The following is a 20,893-nucleotide window of genomic DNA, read 5'->3' as shown; positions in this document are numbered from 1 at the left end:
TGGACCAATCAAAAGTCTCAGACTATGGCAGTATTTTCCCACAAGTTTAAGGGAAACAGGGGAATATATATATTAAAATAAACACACACACACACACACACATATATATTATATATATATATTTAGTATTCAGAATCCCCTGATTGCTCACTCAGAATCTCCTGGCCAACAGCACAGTATAAAAGTCCCTGAAAAGAGCTTCAAGGAAAAGGAGGTAATGCAGAAGAATAATAAAGTTCAACAAGACAGTAAATGGTACATTTCCTATTGTCTTGGAGATTTACAAAGTCCCCAAAATTGAGAGCAGTTAGTAATCAATAACTTACTGATAATGATTGCAGAGTTTAAGACATATCTCCACAGAAACTACACAGAGGTAACCTATGACTCCTAACAAATTCTACCTTCAGTCTATACAAGTGTTTCCAAAATATTGAGTAGAAATAACATCAAGTATCCTTTGAAGATAATTAATAATTTTAAAGTGAGCTATGTCCTTTCCCTCTCTTCTCTCGCTTCCTCAGCTCATGTGCCAAGTTAGGAGACCCATGACAACCTTCATAGTGATGGTGTTTAACAATAAGCAAAAGAGATTACAATTTCTTTCTCTGGTAAGACAATTAATGAGTCCATTAACCATATAAGCCCTCCTAGCACTAGAATAGAGTATGAGAGAATTCCTCTAACTTGAGTCTCCTGGAGTTTGGGAGCCAGAGACTAGACCCAGACTTTCATCTACAGAAATCTAATGGTAGAAAGTTGAATGAAGAAGGTTGCAGTGAAGGCAGCCTGCATTCCACTGCTGCCTGGGCAAGAGTGAGTGTGTCCCATGAGCCCAGTTCAGCTGGAAAGGAGCCTGTTAGAGAGGGCTGCCTGTTAGGATGAAGAGGCCAGGGATGTACCATTGGAGGCAGTAGCAAGGAAATAATAAGTGGTCAACAGGAGAGCACCTCATCCAGAGAACACAATGTAGTATGTTCTGTGAGAGGTCTCTGAAGAAACCAAAGACATCCCAGGAGAGACAAAGCCCTATGTTCCAAAGACAGAAGGTATTAATATCCAGCACCAATAATCCAATGGTCTTTAAATTACTGAAATCTCTTACATCATAACCTATGGCATAAAATACGCTTTACATGGCAATCCGGTACAAACACACACACTCTCTCACTCTCTCTCCTCTCTTTCTCTCCTTCTGTCTCTTTGCAAAATGTTGCTGAGGGACAGAATTAAAATTTCACCAATTAATGCATATCTTTATTGTAAAAGATAAAATATATTATAAAGTGTTATGTAAATTTATGCTAATCAACTTAATTTCACAATATGTTCATAATCAATTAAATTCAGTATAAATTTTGAATGGATCTTGACCCATCAGCCTCCTAGGAGCCAGAAGGAGCAAAATTCGTGCAAAGAAAGTGGAGTAAGAAAAGCAGTAAAGCAGAACTTTACCTGCTGTTGACCTGCAGGGTTTGGGCTCAGGCTTTAAATTGTACAACCGATTGAAGTTATGGTTTTATACTTGACTCGATTTTTTAAAATCTGTTCTCACATCCCCAACACACTTGGAAAAAAGGTGACATCTTCCTGACTCATTATACTGGGGTGAGCACAGGAGAGTGACCTAACCTCTTAAAAGACCATATTTGGAAAAATAAAATAGAGCTATTTTCTCTTTGTACTCTTATTAAGTTCAGCCAATGCAATAAACTTGTCTCATAATAATAGTTAGCCTTTATAAAGACCGTAACTACTTGTCAGCTGTTTCCAAGACCATTACCTCATTTAATCTTAACAATAGGTACTCATAAAGTACTTATTAAGAGGAGTTTGATGGTTTCAAGTTGAGTGGTGCAGTTTTCTTGTCCTCTAACCCTTGAAGCACAATACGCAGTGTCAACTGTTAGAGATATTTGTGACAGAAACTCAGAGTGAAAAGAAAGAGGACAACATAAATGCCTTAGGGTGAAGGGCTCAAGGAGGATCTCTTTTATGTAGGTAGACAGGGAAGGGTCACTGGGGAAATAGCTTGAGAGGCAGCTTCTGCATGTAAAGGCAAGACTACCAGGAAAAATTAAATTGTAAAAATATTGCTGGGGGTTTGTGTTTTCTCTCATGGAGTTCAAGAATACAGCAATGGAACTGAGAGCTATTGATGTTATATTTGCATGAAGAAGCTTAAGAAGTTTCACCAGCTAAAATGAGGTAGGGCTAGGATTTGAATCCAGACTAACTCTCAAGTTCATGCTACTGAACTTAGTTTGTAGACACTATTCTAATTGCTAAAATGAATAGGAACCTGCATTATCTGATTGTGAAGCTTATAAACTTGGCTGTCCCTGTTACCTAAAACTGTATTACAGGCCACGCCCAGTGGCTCACGCCAGGAATCCCAGCACTTTGGGAGGCCGAGGTGGGTGGATCGCTTGAGGTCAGGAGTTCCAGACAAGCCTGGCCAACATGGAGAAATCCCATCTCTAATAAAAATACAACAATTAGCTGGGCCTGGTGACACATGCCTGTAGCCCCAGCTACTCGGGAGGCTGAGGCAGGAGAATCGCTTGAACTTCGGAGGTGTAGGTGGCAGTGAACTGAGATCTTGCCATTGCACTTCAGGCTGGGCAACAAGAGTGAAACTCCATCTCAAAAAAAAAAAAAAAAAAAAGAAAGTGCATTACAGAAATTCATTTATTATTCTTAAGAATTCTGGAGAGCTTTTTGTGTAACATTTACTCTGCCATGGAAATTACCAAAGAGTTTGATAGCATAAAATATTGTAATGGACAAACTGTTCCTCATAAGGATGTCACAATCTTTCACTGTTTGTCCACATCTACTTAAGAAATTATTAACAGCCAGGAGCTCTAAGGTATATTCTCAAGAGTACTTCATTTTCAGGCAATTTTTTCTAATTGCTCATGTCACTATGATTCAGGAATAGGCTCTTAATGCAGAAATTCAATGTATTTTGTAATTGGCTTCACATTTTCTCAGAAAAAAATTCTATGTGCTTCGATGTATGTATGTATGTAGCTCTCTGTACTATCACAATAGAATGAGGAAATGAGAAGCAGCAGGTAATCTATTCAAAGCACCTCTAGAATGCTGATAGAAAGTGAAAGAATATGTGTGAATAACTGAAACTCATACACTGAGTCAAAACTCATAGAACTACTCAGAAATCCAGAAGGGTTCCTATACAATTTTTGTTAAAATAAAATGATATATAAAAGGTTAGGATGACACCTTTAAAACTACCATTTCACAAGATATTATAACTTTATCTGTAGTTAAGTTTAACTTACTCACAAGACTTAGAACTAGCTCATGTTGACATACAGGCTGAGTTAATGTTGAAAACATGTAATGGTAATCACAAAATCTCAAAATGTTAATTAATCTGATAAAGTTTCAACAATGAAGCAGTGGTTTTAAGGCAGTGAGCAGATACAAAAAGACAAATAAGGGAAGTTTTTCCTTCTCTTGAAGTGAGTTTTGTTGTTGCTGTAAAGAGATTTTTATATGTCACTGCCTTCTTAACAGGGCTCCTCCAAATCCTTCCACTTACAGACAGAATATATACAGATATTAACTTCAAAATCATTTCCAACAAACTAAACTAAGTCAACAAAACTTTTCCCTATCACAGTAAGCAGCCTTCAGATATTTCATATCAAAAGATAAACAGTAAAACATGGATTATTATTTTCCCATTACACATGCCAGCTTTACTTTAAATTATGCATTATTCTTTCCATTTTTGAATAATTTGATTAAGTTTTAGGAAAATAATTATTTCTTAAGATGTCTTAAGATTTTATCAGCATTGCGTTTATTAGCATTCATTGTTTTTCATCTTTACATTTTTGTAGGGATGTCTGGAAATACAAGGTATAAAGAAAATATATCTTGTGGAAATAATAACAATAAGCCAAATTGAGAAATGAGAAATTCTGGAGGTAGAAAGACCTTTAGAGATAGCTAGTCCAATCACATTGTTTACAAATGAATAAACTAAGGTTTAAAGAAATGTGAATAAGTTGGCTGACCCCACTCATCCAAAAAGGTTATCAAAATACACATTGAGTTTAATAGTCTTTCTATTATCTAATATCGTCATTCTTTAGGTAGAGATTCTTTTCATAAGCATTTTATTCCTTTACTCATTTAATTTATCTGTGAAGAATAAGAGACTGTACTATACTTTATATATCAATGTCTTGCTTGATTAAATTATAACAGATAACTATCTTTCGACATTGATTGGAAGCTACCCAACTACTGAATCCAAGACCAAACGCTATTTTATTAATAGTTGGGTGTCAGAAGTGACAGAAGATTTTTGTTTTTCCAAATAAACATAAAAAATTCATGAAAGTGTTTTTGTAAGGAGCTTATTACCTATAAAGGTATATCCTTTTAAGACATACTTTAGTATAAAATATGTATAACTCCCTTATAGATTATTAATAGGTTCCCAGAATGTTTAGCACACTAAATGTGTTAGAGAACAAACTGGAATGTTGATCATAAGTTTTGTTTCAGATCTGTTTTTTTTTTTAATTGTGGGACAATTTTCTTAGATTATTTATTTCTAAATTCATCTGATAGGAAGGAATTGGTTAGATCATCCAAAATGATCTTGTATCGAAGAAAAACAAATAAAATTCATTTATAATCATAATAACAAACTAATTTACTCCAGTGATTCAGGTAAGGATTAATTATACCAGAGTGTAATGCAAATACAATAAAACATGTCTGCACACGAATTCAGATTTATCTACTGGACATTTTTTCCATCAACTAAAGAAGAATGTGAACTGTGGTATATAGGGACCTAGATAAAAAGATCAAGATGTTAGACTCTACCTTAGTGAGTGGACAAAATATTAATGGATTGATTAAATATATATATGTATATATATATATATATATATATATATATATATATATATATGAGCCAATACCTATTTGAAAGCTGGTAGTCAGAACTTGTTTAAAATTTTTCAAGAAGAACCACAGAGGAAAGTTTCCATATAATGAATTTCTTCATTGCCATAACTTCATTTATTCAACAAATTTTTATTGAACATATACTTTGTGCCAGGTTCTCTTCAGGATGCTGAGGATATAGCAATGAACAAAATTATCTGTCCTCACAGAGCTTATGTTCTGTTGTAAGGAAACACATAAAATGCTATATATCAGGTGGTGAATGTCACGCGCGTCTGTGTGAAGAGACCACCAAACAGGCTTTGTGTGAGCAATAAAGCTTTTTAATCACCTGGGTGCAGGTGGGCTGAGTCCAAGGGAGATAGGGGTGGGGCCTTTTTATAGGATTTCTGTGGGTAGTGGAAAATTAGAGTCAAGGGGGTTGTTCTCTGGCGGGCAGGGGTGGGGGTCACAAGGTGCTCAGTGGGGGAGGTTCTGAGCCAGGAGAAGGAATTTCACAAGGTAATGTCATCAGTGAAAGCAGGAACTGGCCATTATCACATTATCACTTCTTTTGTGATTCTTCAGTTACTTCAGGTCATCTGGTTGGATGTATACATGCAGGCCTGGGCTCAGAGGCCTGACATTCCTGTCTTCTTATATGAATAAGAAAAATAACATAAAATAGTGGTGAAGTGTTGGGGCAGCAAAAATTTTTGAGGGGAGGTATGGAAAGATGATGTTTCATGATGTTTCTCAGGGCTGCTTCGAGCAGGATTAGGGGTGGCGTGGGAACCTAAAGTGGGAGACATTAAGCTGAAGGAAGATTTTGTGGTAAGGGGTGATATTGTGGGGTTGTTAGAAAGAGCATTTGTGTATAGAATGATTGGTGATGGCCTGGATACGGTTTTGGATGAATTGAGAAACTAAACGGAAGACACAAGGTCTGAATAAGAGAAGGAGAAAAACAGGTATTAAAGGACAAAGAATTGGGAGGACCCAGTGAGAGACAGGACTAGCTGGATTTCCTAGGCCGACTAAGAATCCCTAAGCCTAGCTGGGAAGGTGACCACTTCCACCTTTAAACACAGGACTTGCAACTTAGCTCACACCCGACCAATCAGATAGCAAAGAGAGTTCACTAAAATGCTAATTAGGCAAAAACAGGAGGTAAGGAAATAGCCAATCATCTATTGCCTGAGAGCACAGCGGTAGGGACAATGATCAGGATACAAACCCAGGCATTCGAGGTGGCAATGGCTACACTCTTTGGGTCCCCTCCCTTTGTATGGGAGCTCTGTCTTCACTCTATTAAATCTTGCAACTGCACTCTCTTTTGGTCCGTGTTTGTTACAGCTCGAGCTGAGCTTTCGCTCACCGTCTACCACTGCTCTTTGCTGCTATCGCAGACCCGCCACTGACTTCCCTCCCTCCCAATCCAGCAGGGTGTCTGCTGTGCTCCTGATCCAGCGAGGCACCCATTGCCGCTCCCGATCGGGCTAAAGGCTTGCCATTGTTCCTGCACAGTTAAGTGCCTGGGTTCATCCTAATCGAGCTGAACACTAGTTACTGGGTTCCACAGTTCTCTTTCATGACCCATGGCTTCTAATAGAGCTATAACACTCACCACATGGCCCAAGATTCCATTCCTTGGAACCTGTGAGGCCAAGAACCCCAGGTCAGAGAACTCAAGGCTTGCCGCCATTTTGGAAGTGCCAGCCATCATCTTGGGAGTTCTGGGAGCAAGGACCCCCAGTAACACCAGAACATCCAATTAGAGAGTGACCATGGGGGTTCAGCATAATTGCTTGCTTGGTTGGCAAGTTTTGGGGCTCTATCCTTGAGTTTTTTTATGTTGTCATACACCAGGCCAGATTGATGTAAGTAAAAACAAAACTCTTCATTTAAAAATATACAGAGTCCTCCTTTTTCAGCAATGAGTAAGACAAGGCCTCGGCAGTTTTGGAGGACAACTGCAGCTAGAGAATCAACTTGGGTCTGAAGGACTGATAAAGTTTGATAGAGCCCAAAAAACTCACCAACAAGAAAGTAATTACACTGCACCCCCTTGGTCATTCTCTAATTGGATGTCCTGGGTGCTCCCATTTCTTTGTCTTTTAATACCTGTTTTAATCCTTCTGTTATTCGGACCTTGTGTCTTCCATTTAGTTTCTCAATTCATCCAAAACCATATCCAGGCCATCACCAATCATTCTATATGACAAATGCTCCTTCTAATGAGGGAAGAGAGAGACCCTCTCATATTGTTTTATATTGTTTTATATGCAGTACCTGTTTTAAGAAAAAAACAAAGAAGTGAAATCAAAGACAGGCAGCCAGGCGCCAGGCCCAAAACCAGGCCTGGGCCTGCCTGGCCTAAACCTAGTAGTTCAAAATCAACTCATGACTTAGAAACCAATGTTATCCATAGATTCCAGACATTGTATAAAAGAACACTGTGAAATTACTCCCTGGTCTGTTCTGTTCCACTCTGACCACTGGTGCATGCAGCCCGTCACGTACCCCCTGCTTGCTCAAATCAATCACGACCCTTTCATGTGAAACCCTTAGAGTTGTGAGCCCTTAAAAAGTTGTGTGTCCCTTAAAAGGGACAGGAATTGCTCATTTGGGGAGCTCAGATTTTAAGACAGTAGCTTGCCGATGCTCCCAGCTGAATAAAGCCCTTCCTTCTACAACTCGGTGTCCGAGAGGTTTTGTCTGTGGCTCGTCCTGCTACATTTCTTGGTTCCCTGACCGGGAAGCAAGGTGACTGACGGACGGCCAAGGCAGCCCCTTAGGCAGCTTAGGCCTGTCCTGTGGAGCATCCCTGCAGGGGACTCCAGCCAGCCTGAGTGATGCAATCCAAGTAGCGCTCCCAGGTAGGCAATTGCCCCAGTGGAACGCCTCACCAGAGCAGCGCGTAGCAGGCCCCCACGGAGGATTAACACAGCGGCTGAACACCGGGAAGGAACTGGCACTTGGAGTCTGGACATCTGAAACTTGGTAAGACTAGTCTTTGGAACTTGCCCACTCTGTTTGAGTGGAAGCATGGTCTGATCACCCACAGCATGCCTTTATCAGCACTTTGGTTTTGGTTTTGGTTTTGACTTGGTTTGAATTGCTTGACAGGACTGGTCTTGGGAACTTGCCCACTCCATTTGAGTGGAAGCGTGGCCTGATCACCCATGGTGTGCCTGTACTGGCACTTTGGTTTTTGTTTTTGACTTGACTTAGATTGCTTGATACTTTGGTTTCAGTTTTTGACCTGGCTTGGATTTCTGGATACTCTGATTTTGGTTTTGATTTTGGTTTGGTGTAAACTGCAAAAGTGTGTGTGTGCCCTTTTTTACCTGTTCTTTGTTTTGTGGTGTGCTTGTGGTGTGATCATGGTGTTTTGTCTCAAAGAAGCATGGATCAGGATCAAAGTAAGCCCAACCTACTATGTTGAAAAATTTCAAGAAAGGATTTAAGGGATATTACAGTGTTACTATGGCACCAGGAAAACTTAAAACTTTGTGTGAAATAGACTGGCCAGCATTAGAGGTGGGTTGGCCATCAGAAGGAAGCCTAGACAGTTTCCTTGTTTAAAAGGTATGGCACAAGGTAACCTGTAAGCCAAAGCACCCAGACCAGTTTCCATACATACACAGTTACAGCTGGTTTTAGACCCCCTTCCCCCCAACAGTAGTTAAGAGAACAGCAGCATAAGCGGCTGGAAGAGGCAAGGAAAGACAAGCAGAGAGAAAAAGAGGCCATCTATACCGATTCTAAGTTAATTTAGACTAAACAAGCTCTTACTAATAGCAAAGGATAATTGAAATCCCAAACTTACAAGGTTTTCAACGAAAGTGAAGTTTGCTAAAAGTTGACAGTGTCACATGTATTATAGTAACTCCTAATCTTGTGGCCTTCGATAGTCTAGTCCACAGACATAAAGGAAGTTCACTTTAAAAAAAAATGGCTATCTTCAGAAAAAAAAAAAAAAAAGGAAAAAAAAGGGGAGGCAGAATTTCTATAAAAAGTGTTATATGGTAAATTCTTGTCCTGAAAGAAATTAACTGGTTGTTTAAAGAAAAAAAATGTTTTTAATAAGTCAGAAAGTTAAGACATGTCGAAAAATTGTCTACAAAAGTCATGAAAGAAAAAAATGTTATAAAAAACAAATTTATGCAAAAAATGTTGTATAATTTAAAAGTAATAAGGCCTCCTGAGTACTATTGAAGAAATAGTTTATGTGCAAGGTGTCTTAAAAAAGTAAAATATAGCTTTGGTAAAAAGATATTTTTACCTACATTAAAAAGTTAAAAAAAATTATTGTTTTAAAAGTTTAAGCAAGTTTTAAAACGTTAATTGTAAAAAAAAAATTATGTGTTTAAACATATTAGCTAAAGTTAAAAGTGTACCATCCAGTTTTTCTGTGAACTGGACATTAAAGTAAAAATGCAACAAGTTTTTCTTAAAGCACCAACCTGCTCTTTAACAAAAATTATAAAAAGTTAAAAAGAGTCTATAAAACCTTACCTTATGGTGAAACATGAAAAGTTGGATAAATATGTCTACAAGGTTTTATTAAAATTAAGTTTAACGTTAATAACACACTAATATAAAGGTAAAATTTAACTTATCTGGTATAAAAATCATACAAGAAGCATTATTAAATATAAAATGGTGTTTAGCTTTCTTTGGTGTAAAAACTAATAAAAATAGGTGCTAAAGGAAACATTCATTCTACTAGAGGATCATAGAAGTTAAAGACTTAAAACAAACTTTGGCAATTAAGAGAGCATACCAAGATACAAATGCCTGGTTGAAATGGATCAAATATTCCATCTGCATGTTAAACAAAAGCAATTGTTATGCTTGTGCACATGGCAGGCCAGAGGCCCTGATTGCCCCCTTCCACTAAGGTGGTCCTCCAGTCGACCAGGCGTGGGTGGCATGGTAGCTCTTTTCCAGGATTCTACAGCCTGGAGTAATAAGTCATGCCAAGCTCTCTCTGCTATATCCCGAAGTCCCTTTGAGTCAGCCCCCGAGGGCCATCCAGCTTCTGTCTCCCAACACTAAGTTCACTTCATGTCTCTCATGGCAGGGAGGAGACTTAGCATTCCTTGGAGACCTGAAGGGATGCAGTGAGCCTAAGAATTTTCAAGAGCTTATCAATCAGTCATCCCTTGTTCATCCCTGAGTGGATGTGTGGTGGTATTGTGATGGACCTTTACTAGGCACTCTGCCAAATAACTAGAGTGGCACTTGTACTTTGGTCCAATTGGCTATCCCTTTCACCCTGGCATTTCATCAACAAGAGGAAAAATAAAAAAATAAGACATCGTAAAGCAAGAGAAGCCCCTTATAGGTTTTTCAACTCTCGCATCTATTTAGATGCAATTGGAGCCCTGCAAGGAATACCAGATCAATTTAAAGCTTGAAATCAAATAGTTACAGGATTTAAGTCAATATTTTAGTAGATTACAGTCAATAAAAATATAAATTAGATAAACTACATGTATTACAACCAACAGCAACAAGCTTTTCACGAGTTAAAAAAAAAACAACTCAGGTCATCTCCAGACCTGGGGCTACCTGACCTGACAAAACTTTTTACACTCTATGTGTCAAAAAAAAAAAAAAAAAAAAAAAATAGCAGTTGGAGTTTTAACCCAGACTGTAGGGCCCTGGCCAAGGCCAGTGGCCTATCTCTCAAAACAACTAGATGGGGTTTCCAAAGGCTGGCCCCCATGTCCAAGGGCCCTGGCAGCAATGGCCCTATTAGCACAAGAAGCAGATAAGCTAACTCTTAGGCAAAACCTAAACATAAAGTCCCCCCATGCGGTGGTGATTTTAATAAATACCGAAGGACACAATTAGCTAATGAATGCTAGACTAACTAGATACCAAAGCTTGCTCTGTGAAAATCCCCACATAATCATTGAAGTTTGCAACACCCTAAACCCTGCCACCTTGCTCCTGGTATCAGTGAGCCCAGTCAAACATAACTGTGTAGAAGTATTGGACTCAGTTTATTCTAGTGGGCCCAACCTCCGAGACCATCCTTAGACATCAGTAGACTAGGAGCTGTACGTGGAGAGGAACAGCTTTGCCAACCCCTGCAAAGTGACTCTGAAGAAGTTGACAAGCCCTGCTCCAGTCACACCCGGAAGCTGACTGGGCCACGCATGGCCAAAGCATGAGGAAACTCATTCCGAGACTCATTTTCCTTAAAATTTGGACTTCTACAGTAAGGACTTCAACTGACCTTCCTCAGACTGAGAACTGTTCCCAGTATATACATCAAGTCACTAAGGTAGGACAAAAAGATTGCTACAGTCCTATTATTTTATAGTTATTATAAGTGTACCAGGACTCTAAAAGAAACTTGTTTGTATAATGCTATTCTATCCAAAGTATGTAGCCCAGGAAATAACCAACTTGATGCATATTATGACCAATTTTAAGCCTCCCATAATCATAATTTTTAAAATAAAATTAAGGACTGGTCCTTTTCTAGGTGACACAAGTGAAGTAATAGCTAGGACAGAAGAAAGAGGGGTCTCCAAGCATATAACCCTAAAATTTAATGCTTGAGCCACTATCAATAGCAATCGGCATAGAATAAGATGCTCATGCGCAAATGTGTGTAATTACTGGTCTTGTGTCATCTAGACTACTTTAAAAAAAGATGAAAAAGATCCTGTTTAGCTCCAAAAAGGAGAAGGCAGCCCCTCCTGTATGAGTGGAAGCTGCAACCCCTTAAAATTAATAATTACAAATCCCTTAAACCCAAGGAAGAAAAAAGGAGAACACATATCTCTGGGCATCAATAGGAAAGGACTAGGTCCTAGAATAAATATCTTAGTAAAAGATGAGGTTCAAAGATGCTCTCCAGAACCAGTATTTCAGACTTTCTATGATGAACTAAATGTGCTAGTACCTGAGACTCCAGGAAAAACCAGAAATTTGTTTTTGCAGTTAGCCGAGCACGTAGCCCAGTCTTTAAATGTCACTTCATGTTATGTTTGTAGAAAAACTGTAATAAGAGATCAATGGCCATAAGAAGCCTGAGAATTAGTGCCTTCAGACCCAGTTCCTGATGAATTCCTGGCACAAAAGAATCACCCTGATCATTTCTAGGTTCTAAAAGTCTCGATTATTAGACAAGACTGCATAGCTAGGAAAAGAAAATAATTCACTCATTCTGTAAGATGACTTAGTTGCCTAGGACAAAAACTGTATAATAGTACCCCCCAAAAAATAACAGTTATGTGGTGGAGTTCCAATTACACAGAAAGAGATCCATTCACTAAATTTCCCAGGTTGCAGCCTGTCTAGGCCCACCCAGAATTCCACCAGGACTAGACTGCCCCCACCAGGTTATACTAGATATGTGGACATAGAGCCTATGCTAAGCTGCCTGATTAGTGGACAAGTAGCTGTGTAACTGGCACCATTAAACCATCTTTCTTCCTACTGCCCATAAAAACAGGCAAACTCCTAGGCTTCCCTGTCTATGCTTCCCATGGAAAACGAAGCATAGCCATAGGTAATTAGAAAGATGATAAATGACCTCCTAAAAAAAAATTATACAATACTATAGGCCTGCCACTTAGACAGAAGACGGCTCATAGGGATACCATACCCCCATTTACATGCTCAACCGAATCATATGGTTGCAAGCTGTTTTAGAAATAATCACTAATAAAACCGGTCAAGCCTTGACTATTTTGGCCCAGCAAGAAACTCAGATAAGAAATGCTATCTATCAAAATAGATTGGCTTTTGACTACTTACTAGCAGCTGAAAGAGAGGTCTATAAGAAATTTAACCTTACTAGTTACTGTCTACACATAGATAATCAAAGGCAAGTAGTTAAAGACATAGTTAAAAATATGACAAAACTGACACATGTGCCTGTACAAGTGTAGCATGAATTCGACCCTGAAGCCATGTTTAAAAATTAGTTCCCAGCACTAGGAGGATTTAAAACTCTTATAATAGAAGTTATAATAGTAATAAGAACCTGCTTACTGCTCCCTTGTTTGCTACCTGTACTTCTTCAAATGATACAAAGCCTCATCATTACCTTAGTTCACCAGAATGCTTCAGCACAAGTGTACTATATAAATCACTATCAATCTATTGCACAAGAAGACATATATAGTGAAAATAAGAGTGAGAACTCCCACTAATAAAAAGTGAGAGTCTCAAAGGGGGGAAATGAGGGAAGAAAGAGACCCTCTCATACTGTTTTATATTGTTTTATACTCAATACCTGTTTTAAGAAAAAAACAAAGAAGTGAAATCAAAGACAGGCAGCCTGGTGCCAGGCCCAAAACCAGGCCTGGGCCTGCCTGGCCTAAACCTAGTAGTTCAAAATCAACTCATGACTTAGAAACCATTGTTATCCATAGATTCCAGACTTTGTATAAAAGAACATTGTGAAACTCCCTTCTCTGTTCTGTTCCACTCTGACCACTGGTGCGTGCAGCCCTTGTCATGTACCCCCTGCTTGCTCAAATCAATCATGACCCTTTCATGTGAAATCCTTAGAGTTGTGAGCCCTTAAAAAGGACAGGAATTGCTCACTCAGGGAGCTCGGATTTTAAGACAGTAGCTTGCCAATGCTCCCAGCTGAATAAAGCCCTTCTACAACTCGGTGTCTGAGAGGTTTTGTCTGCGGCTCGTCCTGCTACACGAACAACCCCACAATATTACCCCTTACCACAAAATCTTCCTCCAGCTTAATCTCTCCCACTCTAGGTTCCCACGTCGCCCCTAATCCCACTCGAAGCAGCCATGAGAAACATCACCCATTATCTCTCCATACTACCTCCCAAAAATTTTTGCTGCCCCAACACTTCAACACTATTTTATGTTATTTTTATTATTAATATAAGAAGACAGGAATGTCAGGCCTCTGAGCCTAAGCTAAGCCATCATATCCCCTGTGACCTGCACATATACATCCTGATGGCCTGAAGCAAGTGAAGAATCACAAAATAAGTGAAAATGGCCAGTTCCTGCCTTAACTGATGACATTCCACCATTTTGATTTGTTCCTGCCCCACCTTAACTGAATGATTAACCTTGTGAAATTCCTTCTCCTGGCTCAGAACCTCCCCCACTGAGCACCTTGTGACCCCCTGCCCCTGTCCACCAGAGAACAACCCCCTTTGACTGTAATTTTCCACTACCCACTGAAATCCTATAAAATGGCCCCACCCCTATCTCCCTTCGCTGAGTCTCTTTTTGGACTCAGACCACCTGCATTCAGGTAATTAAAAAGCTTTATCACTCACACAAAGCCTGTTTGGTGGTCTCTTCACATGGACGCGTGTGACAGTGATGAGTGCTGAGAATAAAAAAAAAAAAGCAAAATAACACAGGGAGTTTGGGACAGTACAAGGGTGCTATTTTAGATAGAGATATTCAGGGAAAAATCTCATTAGTTAGAATTCTGAGGGAGTGAAACATACAGACATCTGAAGAAAAAGATTCTAGGTGGAAGGAATAACAAGTGCAAGGACCCTGGATGGGAATAACCTGGGCCTATTGCCACAGCATCAAGAGTGTAAGGCCTCTGAGCCCAAGCTAAGCCATCATATCCCCTGTTACCTGCACGTATACATCCAGATGGCCTGAAGCAACTGAAGATCCACAAAAGAAGTGAAAATAGCCTTAACTGATGACATTCCACCATTGTGTTTCTGCCCCACCCTAACTGATCAATGTTCTTTATAATCTCCCCAACCCTTAAGAAAGTTCTTTGTAATTCTCCCCACCCTTGAGAATATACTTCATGAGATCTAACCCCTGCTGGCAAAACATTGCTCCTAACTCCACTGCCTACCCCAAAACTTATAAGAACTAATGATAATCCCACCACCCTTTGCTGACTCTCTTTTTGGACTCAGCCTGCCTGCACCCAGGTGAAATAAACAGCCTTGTTTCTCACACAGAGCCAGTTTGGTGGTCTCTTTACATGGATGTGTGAGACAAAGAGGTCAGTGTGGTTGAAGCAGGGTGAGTAGAAAGAGAGTGATATGGATGAGGACAGGGACATAACTTGATTTTGGAGGGTGTACTGGATCACTCTAAGAACTGTGGATTTCATTCTAAGTGAGTTGGGAAGCATTAGAAGAGTTTTGAAAGTGATACAAGTTATGACTGCTATTTTAAGAGATTAACCAGGCTGCTATGTGGAAAATAGTCTGCAGTGGTGTTATGAAAAAGCCAAACTCTGTGAAATATTTTAAGAGGTTTATTCTAAGTCAAGATGAGTGACCATGGCCCACAGTAAAGTCTAAAGAGGTCCTGAGAAAGTGTGCCTGAGGCAGTCAAGTTATAGTTTGGTTTTATACATTTTAGGGAGACAGAAGTTATAGACAAGACATAAATCAACATATATAAGTGTCAGGCCTCTGAGCCCAAGCCAAGCCATTGCATCCCCTGTGACTTGCACGTATATGCCCAGATGGCCTGAAGTAACTGAAGAATCACAGAAGAAGTGAATATGCCTTGCCCCACCTTAACTGATGACATTCCACCACAAAAGAAGTGTAAATGGTTGGTCCTTGCCTTAACTGATGACGTTACCTTGTGAAAGTCCTTTTCCTGGCTCATCCTGGCTCAAAAAGTACCCCCACTGAGCACCTTGTAACCCCCACTCCTGCCCACTGAGCACCTTGCGACCCCCACTCCTACCCGCCAGAGAACAAACCCCCTTTGACTGTAATTTTCCTTTACCTACCCAAATCCTATAAAACGGCCCCACCCTTATCTCCCTTAGCTGACTCTCTTTTTGGACTCAGCCCGCCTGCACCCAGGTGAAATAAACAGCCATGTTGCTCACACAAAGCCTGTTTGGTGGTCTCTTCACACGGACGCACATGAAAATAAGTGTATACTATTTCAGCCCAGAAAGATGGCAAAGTGGGGGGCTTACAAGTCAGAGGTGGATTCAAAGATTTTCTTTTTCTTTTTTCTTTTTTTGAGACAGGGTCTTGCTGTGCCGCCAAAACTGAAGTGCAGTGGTGTAGTCATGGCTGACTGTAGCCTCAACTTCTAAGGCACAAGCAATTCTCCCACCTCAGCTTCCTGAGTACTTGGGACTACAGATGCACATCAACCCACCTGGCTATTTCTACTTTTTTTAATTTTCTGTAGAGATAAGCTTTCCCTATGTTGCCCAAGCTGGTCTCAAACTCATGAGTTCAAGTGATCCTCCCATCTTGACCTCCCAAAGTGCTTGGATTACAGGTGTGAGCCACTGTGCCTGCCCAATTCAAAGATTTTCTGATTGGCAATTGGTTGAAAGAGTTAAGCTAAAGACTTGAAATCACTAGAAAGAAATGCTTGAGTTAAGATAAGGGGGGCGTTATGGAAGCCAAGGTTCTTGTTATGTAGATGAAGCTTCCAGGTAACAGGCTTCAGAGAGAATAGATGCTGTCTTTTTTTAGCATCTTAGAAGGTGTCAGGCTCTAAATCCCTTCTAGATATGGGAAAGACCTAGCTGCACTAATAGAGATGCTCTACAGATGCCAAGTTTCCCCTACAGATGGCAACATTGGAGGACCATTTCAAAATATGTCAATGAAATATATTTGGGAGTAAAATATTTTGATTTCCTTCAGAGTCTGCAACATCTGTCACGTCATGCCATACCAGAGTGACGTTGCAATTTGGTATCTTATTACTACAAAGAGTCTGTTTTGTCAGTCTTAGGATCCCTATTTTAATGTCAATACTAGTCATTTGTGCCTAAGCTCCAAAGAGGAGGAGGCATAATGAGGCATGTCTGACCCCCACTTCCTGTTAAAATCCAGAATTTAGTTTTTCAGAGGAGGTCCATTCAGTTGGTTGGAAAGCTTAGATTTTATTTACGGCTTACAGAGGCAAGGATAAAGCAATAAGACCACTGTAAACCAAAAATAAAATTCTAAGCCCCCCTCCCAACCATCTGAATGGACTTCCTCCTCAGCCAGGGCTCTTAAAATTTAACCTGAGAGTCTGTTTCAGGCCCTGATGGGAAGTGCTGTTCAAACATGCCTCATTATACTTCTCAACATCAATACAGACTTTAAATCTGATAGGAAACATTTTACAACCTATTCTTTCTTAAGCCTCTTAGCTAAAAGCTTCATCTGCATAGTAAAACTTTGGTCTCTACAACCTCTTTTGCAACCCAGACATTCCTATCTATTGACCCCAGATCTTTAGACAAACTCAACCAATTGTCAGCCAGAAAATGTTTAAATTTACCTTTAGCCTGGAATCCCACCTCCTGCACCTCCCCACACTTCAAATTGTCCTCTCTTTCTGGACCAAACCAATGTATTTCTTAAATGTATTTGATGGCTCATGCTTCCCTAAAATGTATAAAACCAAGCTGCACTCGACCACCTTGGGCACATGTTCTCAGGACCTCCTGAGGGCTGTGTCACAGGCTATGGTCACTCATATTTGACTCAGAATAAATCTCTTCAAATATTTTACAGTTTGGCTCTTTTTGTTGACACCAGTTATAAGATTGATATAATACTTCAGGCAAGAGATGATGTTGAACCACAGTGACAGCAGTTGTGGTAGGAAAAGTGGTGGCACAGTAATGTATTTGGAAAAAATAGTAAAAATTTTTGCTTTTGGTAGCAATTTGCTGTGTGGAAAGCAGAATAAAGGCCTCCCAAATGTTCCTGTCTAATCCTCAGAACAGAACATATGAATATGTTTGGGTATATAGCAAACGGGAATTAAGGTTGCAGATAGAATTAAGGTTGCACATGAGCATACCTTAAAATAAAGAGACTATGCTGGACAATTCTAGAGGGCTCAATGTAATCACAAAGGTCCTTAGAAGTGGATGAGGCAGAAGAATGAGGCAGAGGAAGAAGTTTCTACCAAAGAAAGATGCATTGCTGCTGACTTTGAAAATGGAGGAAGGGCTGCATGTTCCCAGGAAAGTGAGCAGACTCCAGAAACCAAAGAGGGCAAGGAAATAGGTTGCCCCTTAGAGCATCCTATCTAGACTTATGGATCTAAGTTCAGTGAGACCTGTGTCAGACTTCAATCCTACGGAATAGTAGGATAAGAAATTTGTTGTTATTTAAGCTACTAATTTTGTAGTAATTTGTGGCAACAGCAATAAAATATTAATCCAGATTTGATATGGTGTATAAGAGAAAGAGAAGAGCCAAGGGTGACTCAAAGATCAATGCAAGTTTATTTCTATTACTTGTTTGGCTTTAAAGTGTGGTTTCATTCTTTGTGTAGCTAAATATGCTGGTTAAATCTTTTCTTTTGGGGGGAGGTTCCAAGATGGCCAAATAGGAAGAGCTCCAGTCTACAGCTCCCAGCATGAGTGACGCAGAAGATGGGTGATTTCTGCATTTCCAACTGAGGTATGGGGTTCATCTCACTGGGGCTTGTCGGACAGCGGGTGCAGCCCCCAAGGAGCATGAGCCGAAGCAGGGTGGGGCACCACCTCACCCAGGAAGCCCAAGGGGTCAGGGAATTCCCTTTCCAAGCCAAGGGAAGCCATGACAGATAGTACCTAGAAAATTGGGACACTCCCACCATAATACTGTGCTTTTCCAATGGTCTTGGCAAATGGCACACCAGGAGATTATATCCCATGCCTTGCTTGGAGGGTCCGACACCCACAGAGCCTCTCTCACTGCTAGCACAGCAGTCTGAGATGGAACTGTAAGGCAGCAGCAAGGCTGGGGGAGGGGCGTCCACCATTTCTGAGGCTTGAGTAGGTAAACAAAGCTGCCTGGAAGCTCAAACTGGGTGGAGCCCACCACAGCTCAAGGAGGCCTGCCTGCCTCTGTAGACTCCACCTCTGTGGGTAGGGCATAGCTGAACAAAAGGCAGCAGAAACTTCTGCAGACTTAAACGTCCCTGTCTGACAGTTTTGAAGAGAGGAGTGGTTCTCCCAGCGTGTAGTGTGAGATCTGAGAATGGACAGACTGCCTCCTCAAGTAGGTCCCTGACCCCCAAGTAGCCTAACTGGGAGACACCTCCCAGTAGGGGCCGACTAACACCTCATACAGCTGGGTGCCCCTATGAGATGAAGCTTCCAGAAGAAGGATCAGGTAGCATTTGCTGTTCTGCAATATTTGCTGTTCTGGAGCCTCCACTGGGGATACCCAGGCAAACAGGGTCTGGAGTGGACAACCAGCAAACTCCAACAGACCTGTAGCTGAGGGTGCCAACTGTTAGAAGGAAAACTAACAAACAGAAAGGACATCCACAAAAACCCCATCTGTATGTCACCATCATCAAAGACCAAAGGTAGATAAAACCACAAAGATGGGGAGAAACGAGAGGAGAAAAGCTGAAAATTCTAAAAATCAGAGCACATCTTCTCCTGCAAAGGAACGCAGCTGCTCACCAGCAACGGAACAAAGCTGGATGGAGAATGACTTTGATGAGTTGAGAGAAGAAGGCCTCTGACGATTGCTAATAACAAACTTCTCTGAGCTAAAGGAGGATGTTCAAACCCATTGCAAAGAAGCTAAAAACCTTGAAAAAAGATTAGACGAATGGGTAACTAGAATAAACAGCATAAAGAAGACCTTAAATGATCTGACGGAGCTGAAAATCATGGCATGAGAACTACGTGATGCATGCACAAGCTTCAGTAGCTGATTCAATCAAGTGGAAGAAAGGGTATCTGTGACTGAAGATCAAATGAATGACATGAAGTAAGAAGAGAAGTTTAGAGAAAAAAGAGTAAAAAGAAATGAACAAAGTCTCCAAGAAATACGGGACTATGTGAAAAAACCAAGTCTACGTCTGATTGGTGTACCTGAAAGTGACGGGGAAAATGGAACCAAGTTGGAAAACACTCTTCAGGATATTATCCAGAAGAACTTCCCCAACCTAGCAAGGTAGGCCAACATTCAAATTCAGGAAATACAGAGAATGCCACAAAGGCACTCCTGGAGAAGAGCAACTCCAAGACACATAATTTTCAGATTCACCAAAGTTGAAATGAAGGAAAAAATGTCAGGACAGCCAGAGAGAAATGTTGGGTTACCCACAAAGGGAAGCCCATCAGACTAACAGCGGATATCTCAGCAGAAACTCTACAAGCCAGAAGAGAGTGGGTGCCAATATTCAACATTCTTAAAGAAAAGAATTTTCAACCCAGAATTTCATATCCAGCCAAACTAAGCTTCATAAATGGAGAAATAAAATCCTTTACAGACAAGCAAATGCTGAGACATTTTGTCACACCAAGCCTGCATTACAAGAGCTCCTGAAGGAAGCACTAAACATGGAAAGGAAAAACCGGTACCAGCCACTGCAAAAACATGCCAAATTGTAAAGACCATCGATGCCAGGAAAAAACAGCATAAACTAATGAGCAAAATAACCAGCTAACATCATAATGACAGGATCAAATTCACACATAACAATATTAACCTTAAATGTAAATGGGCTAAATGCTCCAATTAAAATACACAGACTGGCAAATTGGATAAAGAGTCAAGACCCAGCAGTGTGCTATATTCAGGAGACCCATCTCACGTGCAGAGACACACATAGGCTCAAAATAAAGGGATAGAGGAAGATCTAACAAGCAAATGGAAAATGAAAAAAGCAGGGGTTGCAATCCTAGTGTCAGATAAAACAGACTTTAAACCAACAAACATCAAAAGAGACAAAGAAGGCCATTACATAATGGTAAAGGGATCAATTCAACAAGAAGAGCTAACTATCCTAAATATATATGCACCCAATACAGGAGCACCCAGATTCATAAAGCAAGTCCTTAGAGACCTACAAAGAGACTCAGACTCCCACACAATAATAATGGGAGACTTTAACACCCCACTGTCAAGATTAGACAGATCAACAAGACAGAAACTTAACAAGGATATCCAGGAATTGAACTCACCTCTGCACCAAGTGGACCTAATAGACATCTACAGAAGTCTCCACCCCAAATCAACAG

The sequence above is a fragment of the Pan troglodytes genome, chromosome 10 (genome assembly GCF_028858775.2).
Source record: "Pan troglodytes isolate AG18354 chromosome 10, NHGRI_mPanTro3-v2.0_pri, whole genome shotgun sequence".
Lineage (NCBI taxonomy): Eukaryota > Metazoa > Chordata > Mammalia > Primates > Hominidae > Pan > Pan troglodytes.
This window is presented reverse-complemented; position numbering follows the sequence as displayed.